Source organism: Fistularia commersonii, chromosome 4, assembly GCF_037954325.1.
Source record: "Fistularia commersonii isolate RoL2024-O1a breed Wild chromosome 4, RoL_Fcom_v1.0, whole genome shotgun sequence".
Lineage (NCBI taxonomy): Eukaryota > Metazoa > Chordata > Actinopteri > Syngnathiformes > Fistulariidae > Fistularia > Fistularia commersonii.
In genome coordinates, this window is record NC_141287.1 from 4723724 (window position 1) to 4735929 (window position 12206).

Consider the following 12206-nt stretch of genomic DNA (forward strand, 5'->3'; position numbering starts at 1 on the left):
AGATAATAGTAGGAAGGAGGGAGAATAAGAAATACAATAAAATATAAAGTTTAGTGCACAGTAATAATACCAGCACATGCTTACTGACATTTCTTACTGCTTTGATGTTTTCAGTCCATACATGAATATTTCACAACATTTAAATACTGCTTCTTAACCAATGCATACCGCTATATACGCTGAAGGATATCTTTGTAACTACAGGTCGACACCACTGCAGCAAAAACTGTGTGCGTAGAAGAACTGTACTCTACCTGTACTCTACCCTCCATGTAAAACCATAACAAAATGATGTAAAGATGTGCAAGTGTGTGTGTGTGTTTTTGTGTGTTGATAACATATATTTATATATATCCGTGAATGCCTTTATTGGCTGAACTAAGTAGATATTTAATTTGACAGAGACCCCACAGTAAATATTCAATTTTAAGTGTTGCATTTTCTATCTCAGTAGACTTCAACAGTTTGGATTACTGAATATAATCCAGGACTCCCTTGAAAAAGAGGTTTTTAATCTCAATGGGACTTTCCTGGTTAAATAAAGGAGAAATAAAATAAAATAATAATTTTTCCTGTGAATATTTTGTACATTTTAAAATAAGCTTGTGTTTCTTTCATTAATGACAAATCCGCCACAAGGAAAACTCTTAATTCAGTGCACATCTAACTCCTCATTATTGTTTTTTTTACTGTTTGCTGCTCTGTGCCTTCTAATTTCCATTAATTCATTCCGTCATTTATTATTATGTGTACCGCTTATCAGGGTAGTGGGTAGGCAGGAGCCTTTCCCAGCTGGCGAGAGTTGGGGTTCACCCTGGACCGGTCAGCAGTTGACACTTGGCTACATATAGAGACAAACAGCCATTCACTAACCCATTCACATGTCTGGTCTGGGCAATCTAGGGTCAAGGATTAACCTACTGCTTGTTTTATGACTGTGGGAGGATCCTGAAGAAACCGGAAGAAACCCATGCAAGCACAGGGAGAACATGAAAACTCTACACAGAACAGCTTCCTGTCAGAATTCAACTAAGGACCTTCAAACTGTGAGCGTAATCTCACGTCTTCTCCCAAGTCTTTGGGTCCAACATTGGCTCCAAGGGGGCATTGCTTGATCTATTGCTGCTTACTTGCCAAGTACTGTCACTGTTTCATTATTTCTTACATACAAATTTAAGCCATTATTGTTATTGTCACGAGAACCTTGTTGCCTTTAGCACCACTGTCACTGCTATACTTTTGCTTTCTATCTCTCTGTCCTCTCTCATTCTCTCTCTATCCACCCCAACCAGTCGAGACAGAAGGCCATTCACATGGAGAAAGGATCCGTCAAAGGTTTCTGCCCAGTAGAGGGGAGGTTTTCCTTGCCACTGTCACTGTGCTTGCTTTAGAAGGAATTTTTGAGTCGAATTTTAACCATTTCAAAGAGTGTGTTCCAGATCTGCTCTGAAAGGAAAGTGACATGACAGTTTGATTTGGTGTATTATCTAGTTTGACAGTTATACGATATTTTGTCTTTTTTTTAATGGTGAAACCAATTATAGCAACAATCTTCCTTTTTTTTCTTACATAAAATACAAAATGTATCATTTTGGCCTAGCTGACCTGCCATTTGCATTTGATTCAGAAAAGTAGTAGTAGTAGTAGGGTATCTAAACTACCTTTTTACTTCATTGAGGAATCCTCTGTTCATTTATTAAAGATAAAAACAGTTGAAAAATATTTGATATAATAGTCCCACTGAAAAAAGAACCATCAAATGGCCAAAAAGTATTATTCCTGTCAGTCATGAAAGATGAGCAAATGTTTGGCTTACTTTTCACAGTAGCCGGAGCCTTTGCGAACCACAAGCTGTCAGTCACAAGCTCAGCTGTGTTTGCAAGATAGTCGTGGGTGTTTGCTAAAAGGAAGGCGTTCAAATCATGGTTGGGGGAAGGGAATTAATGTTTTTAAACTACCGATCGAGTGAAGAACATTTTGATCCGCCTTGTTCAAACAGGATTGGAATGCCAATGAATAATTTCTTGAGTTGAGGATGAACTCGCCTCCTGTATGAACTGTTCCTTCATGATGACCTTCCTGCGTTTGACATTTGTGATAATGAATTTCTGTGACAGTGATGGTAACAGTTGATAACTACCGATTAATATTGACAACATAACTTTACCATGGTGATGAGAAAAGTACCACAGGATAGTTCCATTCTTTAAATACAAATATAAATGCACTATTTTTATTTTTCAGATGAATGTGCTCCTCCACTACTCTATCAGCTGCCTCACATGGAGTAAATGTACCTAAAAGTTGAGTATTTTTAATATTATTACACAAGGAACAAAAAATCCTTCTGTTAGTGGTGAATGTGTGACAGAGAGGCAGGGGGCAAAGCACGTGCCACTCCAGTGTATGAGGCCTCCCCCTCGGTGCAGAGAGGGATTCTGTTTTGCTCATGATGTTGCCAAGCAACTATGACGTCACTGCAGCACGACAAAGAGAAGCCATGACAGAGATAGACAGAGGAGAGATCCCCGCAGGAACCGTGAACATATCCATTGCCTCACTTCTGCCATCCAACTGTATGACCATATTTCATGGGAGAATATTTGTTACCTTAATAAATATAGTCCTATTATTGAAAAACAACACACCTGCATTTACATTTCCTAAAAGAGCACTTTGAATTTCTTTTCAATATTAGTTATGAGCTTTTCCCCTTTTGGGTAGAAAGTTAAAGGAAAAGATTCAAAAGAAAAGGCTTCAGTAGATTTTCTTGTAACAAGTGGAGACATAAAGACTGGTTAGATGTCGTCATTTGTTTTGTTTAAACCATGCAAGTGGGCAAACAGTGAAAACTGGAGGGATCTAACAGAGATATAAAGTCCCCCTGGTATCTGCTGCCGCGGTATTTTGGTTTTAGTAAGCATTAATGACTCATAGTCTCAGAGATGGAAGGAACGAGAGGGTTATTTACACCTCCACATCCCATTATCTTCATTACACTTCCATCTGTTTCTCTCCAAGAAGTCAGTGCTGGCAGCTTGAGACCCACCACTGCTTTGTTTCCATTAGCATGTGGCAAAGATTAGAATAGCAAGGCAATAGCAAAAGGGACTGGTCGTCTTCACTGGGTCCCAAATCTGCATCCTACATCTGCATGTCAGAGGGGTTGTTAAAGCTGGGACGTCATATACATTTTTCTGCTGTAACATACATCAAGGGCCAGAAATTTGGCCTCTGATTCCTATGAGAACAGCAACGGTCAACCACCTTATGGTTTAATTATCGATTAGAATGATAACAGTTATATGAGACAAAAATGGATGCCTGTCGATCTTTGTGGGGATCACTGATGAACAATTCTAAAAATAAGCACACGACTTTTAACCATTAAATAAAGCCAGACTATTTTCAATCATCTTTTCTGTTATTCTGTGTATGTTCTACACGTGAAATGACATTCAAAAAAGTGATGACCTCAAATTACTTGGGGTATCCTGAGCACAGCTGAATTCAGTTTGTCTAATTTCATACCCTAAAATGAGATTTTGTTGGAACAAAATCAATTGAAATGGACACAGGATAAAAAATGCAAACAAGGTTTGTAAATGTCGGCTTTACTTCCTGTTGATTCAACCATCTCTTTAAATCCGATCTTCTTCTTAGTAGCCGCTCAGGTATGGCGAGGAGATATCTAGGTAAAGTACAGTAAATCACTGAATAATGGACATTGGACAATTCACACAACGTCGAGTGTCAATAAATGTAAACACAAAATATTATAGCAGACTCCATTATGCTGGTATTTTTGTTAATCCTATAAGGCAAAAATTAAGATCTGCAAGGAGACGCATCACTTCCACTGCAGTTCATTTCCATTTAATCCAGTCCAACGCACCATACCCATCTGCGGCTGCAGGCCTCTGCACATCTGAGTTATTCCCAAGCCTGCATGGGAGCAGTGCTGCCAAATTAGGATACTGATGATGATTGCCGCCATAAAACGGAAGAGGAGAGAGGCGAAACCAAAGGGGCCCTCTAATAATGTCCAGAATCGAAATTGTCTGTTAAATAGGGGGGAGACTGCTTGTAGTATGCCTCTTAACTGACAGTCCCTGTCGAGTGTTGAGCAAGATGCTGGCGGCTGGGCAGGAAGAGTGTGTGGAAGAAATCGTGATATTAGCAGTGAAGTGTTTTTAAGTGTGTGCTGACATGTCCGCCGCAGGAAACCTGGGACTTTGTAACCATGTGATTAAATGGTTCTGACAGACGCTTTTCTGTGTCAGTCATTTACAGAATTGAGATAATCTTCATGAGCCAAGCACTTGCTAAATATAGTAAGGCCAACATAACTGGGTCGGTTTCTTTCTGAGCAAACCCCACTGCAGCCCAAATTCACACCTGTGTTACGAAGCAGTTCTGCCGGAGACACATAATCAATGCCTTTCAATTTCAAATGAAGCGAAAGGTGATTTCAGCACCCAGTAAATGAAAAGACACAATGAAATATGTAACGAAATTTCTCAAATCTGCAAAGTGAAAGTGTATCAACATTATAGATATGGTCATAAATGTAAAACCAATCTTGTTCATAAATGTGTCAAAGGACAACAACTAAAACGATCTCGGCAGACTGAGCCAAGGCTCAGAATATCTGAAATTAAACCGGTCGAAGAACTGCTACCAGTTTGAAAGGGCAAGGGGGGAAGCTGACCACTCTGTGATTTGATTCGGGAGCTCAGAAGACCACGGACACGAAAAGAGCATAAAACGACCAAAAGTCCAAACAATTGGGTGAAATTACATCATTGCAAAGTGACAATACTAATTATTTTAATTGATAATAATAATTACAACCAATAAACAGGCAGGATACATTTCAGAATCGCTTTCTTGCTTTCATGTCTATCTGGTATGTCAATATATATTTTAATGTGAAATCACCTAATTGATTATGCACTTTCAACACTGTGCCAACAAACAAAATCATACACAACTGCATTTTTTTTCAACTTGGTTTTTTGTTTATTCGTTTTACCTTAGCCTAACCTTATGCTTCTTTGATCACTGATTTAGTCACTGATGCACCAACCCCCTGAATTTCACAGCACTTCCTTGCTAAGTAGCACCTATGATAGTCGACATTACGATAAGTCATATCACAGAACGTTCATACGTCAAAATATGAATATATGAACGAAATGTGTGGATGCAACATTACCTGGATACCTCTGGGCCACCAATGTCAGACTAGATAAGCTTTTCCCACAGACCAAAAACACACAGGAGGTTCACTGGAGATAACTGTTCAGATGAGTAAATGAGAGAGTGAATGGCTGTATGTCTATCTGTGATAGCTGAGATAGGCTACAGACCCATTGCAATCCTGAGTGCAGGATAAGTGAATTTCTGTGTTTTATGGATCAATCTCCTCTATCAAATTATCACTGTCATAACTACATCACGGCATGATACCTTTGCATCATGTATAAGATGGTCCTTTTCACACCACTATTGCTGAACAAATCCCTCCAAATAACCTGCCCATGTTTATAAATGTTATTCTACAAGATAAGTTTCTTCAAACGTTATAACAAAAACATTGAAGAAAGAGTAAAAGAAAGACTCTTCTACTGCTCTCAGTGAAGCAAGTTTCAAGTCTTTCAAGTCTACCTCAAGTGGCAGTTGAGTTCTGAACTGCACTTATCTGTAAATTAACAGTTTGCAAAGTCAAAAGCAAATGTAATCGTTGTTACTTTTAGACCTTAGATTTTCCCCTTAACACTTATTCACACTGAAGTTCCATCACACTGTTAGCAGGTGTGCGTGTCCAGGTCGTGTGGGTGAGAAACTCGACAAGGCACGAAGTGCTGTGAATGACTAACACCTTCAGGAAATGGCAACATGTCCAACACCTGACAAACACGACACATTGATCCGTGATTACCTGCCGCAAGACGGGGACACATTTCATACTGGTCTCCAGCCCACGAAGGATGTAACCTTGCAAACAGCAAGAGTATTGTCATAGCAACTGAGGGTATCATGTATAATATGAGGAGCGAAACAGAAAGCTAAACTGTGAATACTTCCTCTGGCCTATATTCATCACTTGATGCAAACAGTAATATGCCAGCCGGAACAAGGTGAACCCATTAAGATAAAACTACGCATTCCATTACACCAACTGCAAATAGGCTCATGTCAATAATCTTTGAGGCTTAAATAGGCTTGAAACTTTCAAATCCTGTATGACCTTTCGCAATTGAAGCGTTATCTTCACAAGTCAGACACCAATGGGGGTACCTCCTTAGCTCAGACATCTGATGAAGTTTCTGGTTTTCCTTCTCCAATGTGAATCACTAACAACATTTGCCCTGTAAGAGAGCGTCTATTCACCATATTATAAAGGAGGATTCTTCTTCTTTTTTTTTTCAGAATTTCATTACTGCCTTTAATGAACTTTCAATAGGTTTTGTAAAAACATGCTTCTTCTTGATAAAATAAACACAACACAAGAAGCCGCATAACGTCTGACGCAGAAATTTCAAATCAGCCAAGGGTATTGATGTCGCTGCAAATACAGGAATATTCAGAATTCTGTCTAGTTTTACTTCATGCAAATTTAGTCAAACGCTCTCAGTTCTCGCTGGAGATTCTGATATTATTAGCACTTTATACAATTTGTATCAGCCATGATTACATCAAACTAACATATCCCCTTCCACCTGGTGTATTCAGGGAAAAGATTACCCCCAACAAGCAGCCTTGAAATATGAAGAGTAAAGCTGAAGATACATTTTCAGTGATAAAGGGGTCAACTGGACAGTTAGGTGGGTCATTCACAGCAATAGACGAGTCAACAGAGCTAGACTATGCTGTTGCATAATAGCTGAGAAATAGACCACAAACTTACGATAGATAAGTTTATCATACCCTCACACCATGACACGTTGTTCATCTGGTCTGCATTTATCGTCAGTAGTAGTAGTATTTCCTTAAAGCTTTTGTGTGTTGGTCTTGTAAAAGGCAGGACTCCTCGATGATGATCAGAGATAATACCTACCTTCTCTCCTGTTTGCACAAGCAGTTTTCCAAGTTCTATAACGTTTAATTAAAGCATCCAGGGCGATAGTATCTTACAAAGCCAATTCACTAAGGTCCTTTCTCTTGCTGTTTAAGCTCGGTCAGAAACTCGCTGACATTTGTCAACTGACCAAGTGTTTGCTGTCAAGAAATAAATAAATAACCAGCACGTTTGGCAACCACTAAAATAGATGTAATTAAATGTGTTGATGGACATTTATCATTAGGAGTCAGCCTTTGCATGCTGAAGCATTTATTGAAGGTGAAAGGCAGAGAGTGACACTGAGACAGGGAATATATACCCATGATGGATTTTATATTTTTTTGAGGGCAATGGCTACAAAATGTAATGACTGAAGTAAATGTCCCAGGCCTTTCAGTCCTGTCTCCACCCCTCTACAAAACATGGAAGTACTAATCCACAAGATAGAGCAGATATTTCTTCTTCCTTCAAGACACATCATGGTTAAAATGAAAAAGCGAATTCATCACCATGCCCTTGACTGCTCCTGGACAAATGTTACAAGGCTCCAAACTCTGTTGCCTCCAGCCAGTCCTGAAGGTGAAGGGAGCCTTATTTGTTTTTCAGTCACACTGCATTCACAGTCTGCTATAGAACAAGACATTTAACTACAACACTTCAATGGACACCCTCTTCTGCATCACTGCTTTAGATTTACTCAGGGGTTGTAGGATTTTTTGGGGCACACGGCACTTGGGAGATGGCGTGCTTTGTGGCACAGAGCTGAAGAGTGCAATTCTATGTAAAACGGGAAGGGAAATGGGGTGAAACACAATATAGAAGTGCTGGGAATATGCTAAAAATAGATGCTGCAATGATGAAAAGAAAAGCAAAACCCGTAGTCACCATGGAGGCAAGAGAAAAATACAAAAATGAAAAAGGGGAGAGGAGAAATTTTCAAAGAGGTCTCTCCTACCTCTGACCAGTGCAGCTACCCCTGTGGTCCATGTCACATCCCTGTTAAGTCAAACGCTGACCCGTTCACTCAGTTGGCTGTGCCTTCAAGGCTGGACCGATGTCTTCTTTTTTCCAATCCTTTTTTTTTCTGGAGGCTGGTTCCCCGTGAGCAGCTAGCGGCAGCGGGCGAGCATGGTCACACACACTCTGCCTCATGCACGGCGGCGGCAGAGGCTCAGCAGCCTCGGCAGGGACAGTGGCAACATCCCTCCCATACACTCTGAATTAATTAAGCCTTCTTCCTCCCTCTGCTCCCCTCCCTCCAGCTTTGTCTCTCTCACTGTGCCCTTGCTCACCAACACTCGTGTATTGAGAAGGATTTCTGTCTGTCTGTCTGTCTCTCTCTCGCTCGCTCTTTCTGCGTGTGTGTGCGTGTGTGTGCGTGTGTGTGTGTGTGTGTGTGTGTGTGTATATCCACTTCCCCTGCTCAGTTCCTTCTCGCCCACCGATCCACTGCAACGACGGAGCAGACAATTAAATATTTCTCTCCTTCAGAATAAGTCTGCTTTTACGCGTGACATCTACAATCGATGTGGAAATCTTCTTGTCGTGGCAACTGGACTTGAATTTCTTCACTTGAAGATGTTTCACCTCTCATCCAAGAGGCTTCTTCAATTCTAATGACCTATAGGGAGTTTCCGTATAAAGCTGATATTAGGCTCTCGGTAAACCCCCCTTGTCGAAGATTTTGACAAGAATTCACCATGACCTGGATGACTGAGAACCTCCACAGACATCTACAATATATTGTCAGAACTTCCAATTGTGCACCTTCACCACTTCGTGCACGCACACACACACACACACACACACACACACACACCACGCTCAACCAACTTCTAAAGGTGTCACGGTGACGCGCCCTCCTGTTTTTGTGCTGCCGGCTATTTCTGTTAGGAAGTAGAGATGAATGACGCCAGCAGAATCGACTGATCCAGTCTCACATTGGTTGCAACGTTTCTGAAAGTCCAAGCGCGTGCACACACACACGTACATACACACACGCGTACACACACACAAGACACAAGATTTACTTGTCTGACACGTAGTGTTCCGTTTGATTTCAGGAGAATTCTGCATCACTTTCTGCTGCTTTACTTGCTGGCTGGCTTTTCGTACTTTTTTTTTGTTTTTTTGTTTTTTTTAAGTGTCAATCGGTAGTTTGGGGGACGACACAATTAAGGGGAGCCTGATGGAGGATGTAACAATTAGTGTGAAGGTCAAAACCCCATCTGTGGCAACACTGTTTAAAGAAATGGCATCATCTGCAGCGGAACCACAATGTGGACCTGAGTTTGAGAAATGGGACACACATAGGAGACTATTGTTTTCTGATGTTTATTCCCCACTGCATATAATGTTTTGGCTCAAGATAACTGTGCTGAATCATTGTATGTGATTTAGCTGTAACACTACTGATTTTTCATGATGGTTTAAATGTAAGGACTTTGTGATTTTCATCATAATGTTCCCATGATGTCTGAACAAACGATAAAGGGAATCCTTCCTGCCCGGTGTTATCAGGCTCTACTGTTCGTTGGCCCTGGTTAAATCTGCCAGCAGCAAACAACACTGGGGTACCTCCAGCATCCGCCTGCACTCATCCCAACATATGCAAATACCATTGTCTTATACAGTAGGTCTGCCATGTATATATCAAAATTATTAGAGTATTCTAAATATTTTGTTAGTCTTATTCTGTAATAAATTCAATTCCTGTTCTGTAAAGAAATCATTCCTCTAATTCTCTTCATAAATTTGTTATTCCAATTTTGATGCTATGCTCTTTATTTTATGTTGTGCTATTTTAGAGATTGTGTTTTGTTTGTTTAGTTTTTTTTATTTGACAGAAGTTATGTTTCATTTCATAAAGACTTCATTGTTTCCATATTTAGAACATCTCTCTACAACCTGATGTTCGTTTTGCAAATCAGGCCCCCTTTGAAAGTAAAACCTAAAAGTAAAAGACAAAGCAGGCTGCATCGTTAGCAATAAGCCTAAGTCACCTGCTGATCTCGCTTCTGTGGTGATGTTCGACCACAGAATACAGAGAGGTCAAAGGCCGAAAGGTCTGACCTGAGCCTCGCAGCTGAAAGTCTCACACTGCTGGATTTCCCACTGTCTGCACTCATTGTCCATATATGCACTGTAATGTGCATGCCAAGAAGTTTCAAGACAAAATTGATTTCAATCAAATTTGCACAGTGGTAAATTAGATTAAACCTACATAGTCTGTTGGAAGCTGTTTTCAAGATATTTCATATAGATGTTGCTGTATGACATGTATGCTGACTGAAAGTTTGTAATTGACTGAGGGGAGATTTGGACATTGTGGTGAAGTAGCAATTGTATTGTACATTTTCAGACAATTTCTTCATTTAAGAAATATTCTCATGTCTTTTAAAACAACCTGTCTGTCTGTCAGTCTATCTATCTATCTATCTATCTATCTATCTATCTATCTATCTATCTATCTATCTATCTATCTATCTATCTATCTATCTATCTATCTATCTATCTATCTATCTATCTATCTATCTACCTATCTATCTATCTATCTATCTATCTATCTATCTATCTATCTATCTATCTATCCATCCATCCATCTATCCATCCATCTATCTATCTATCTATCTATCTATCTATCTATCTATCTATCTATCTATCTATCTAAGGTAACCTATTTTATCAGTGGTACCATTGAGAAGGAAGAAAGAGGAAGAGAAGGATTAAACCTGAACCACCCACACAGAAGCTGCTCACTATGAAGTAAAATAATGATGAATTTGATTGATCTGTATACAATCTTTGCAATTTTAATTTGAATCAAAAAATCAGAGGTGTGTTTTATGTTTTTGGGATTTTACTTTCAAAAATGTTATGAGAAACAAGTCCAAAATGAACAGCAGTGCAACATACATCTGTCCAATTCCATAACAAAAGAAGAGATGACGCATCTGCTCTAAAAGACAGCCGTTATAATGTAAAATTTTCACTGTTTATTATTGAGGTGTACAGGGGTAAAGCACTCAATATTGAGCATGAATTAAGGTATTTGAATATTTTTCACCCAATTCATGCACAACTTGTCAATATGCAAAGCTCCAGTAGAAGTCCAGACCCAACACCAGCTGACCAAAATCGATTGTTAAAAATGTGAATAGATAAATAAATAAATGCATAAATAAATATACGTATGTTTGGATTACATATTGCATATATATGTCACATACTGTATACAGAGGTAGCCCACTATTGATCTAATGCAATGTCTTATCTGATGCCAGATGTATGGTTCAGATGAGATTTTGTTATGTGTAGTGGTCTAAATAAGCAAACCCCTGATTGACACTTCAAAAGGATAACTTGATAAAAAAAAAACTCACATACCAACATCCGTGGAGAGGAGAGAAAATTATTCCATTTATAGTCTTCTCAACACAACATATGACTCTGTGCCTTGAGCGGAAAATAGAAGTGTCATGAACAGACTCTAAAAGTGAAACAAAAGGTCGGCCTCTGGGTAACTGCCAACCAGTGGCTATTGATGGGTTCACTGGTGAAAATATTAGGGATTCAAACTCATCCTGAAATGCTACATTGTTCTCTTTTTAGTCCCACGTTCTCTATTGATTTGAATATAAAACAACAAATTAATAGCCATGTTTGACAGGTCCGGGTCAAATAGGCTCCATCTTATATGGGAGTTTTGTCTATGTGTGTCTATTCTGTACACCAGGAGACACCAGGAGCAGTTCAAAGAATACAACTATGCTTGTAAGCTGGGCAGTCACACAGAAAGGCAGGCAGCGGAGGCACCCAGAACCATTTATGGTAAAGCAAAAAATCCAGAATCCAAGCAGGGTCAAAACCAGAGAGGCAGACCTCAGGGAGACAACATTTGATACATACGTAGATCAATCCAGTGACGTCACTAAATCAAGAGAACACATTGCTAGGTTGAAAGATAACAGGAAAAAGGTTTATATGACGGTATATTCTTAAATTTAAAGGCGCTGTCATTACTGCTTTTTTAATGGCTACAAACTTTGGGGGAGCAAAAATATTTATGCAGATAATGAAAAATATGCATGTGCAATTTAGCGAGCAGAGGTGGCAAAGAAAAAGCACTGATAATTTTCTT

General features: G+C 39.5%; 1 protein-coding gene across 8 annotated transcripts in view; it reads right to left on the reverse strand.

Annotated features, from left to right (window-relative positions):
* The window catches only part of dgkg (diacylglycerol kinase, gamma), a 112266-nt gene extending 103939 nt beyond the window's left edge, over nt 1-8327 (reverse strand). For all 8 annotated transcript variants that reach the window (XR_015106009.1, XM_086144789.1, XM_086144787.1 and 5 more), the window contains exon 1: nt 8022-8327. The gene's annotated coding sequence lies outside the window, so the exon portion shown is untranslated. The remainder of the gene's footprint in view (nt 1-8021) is intronic.
* Nucleotides 8328-12206: the final 3879 nt, after the last annotated feature.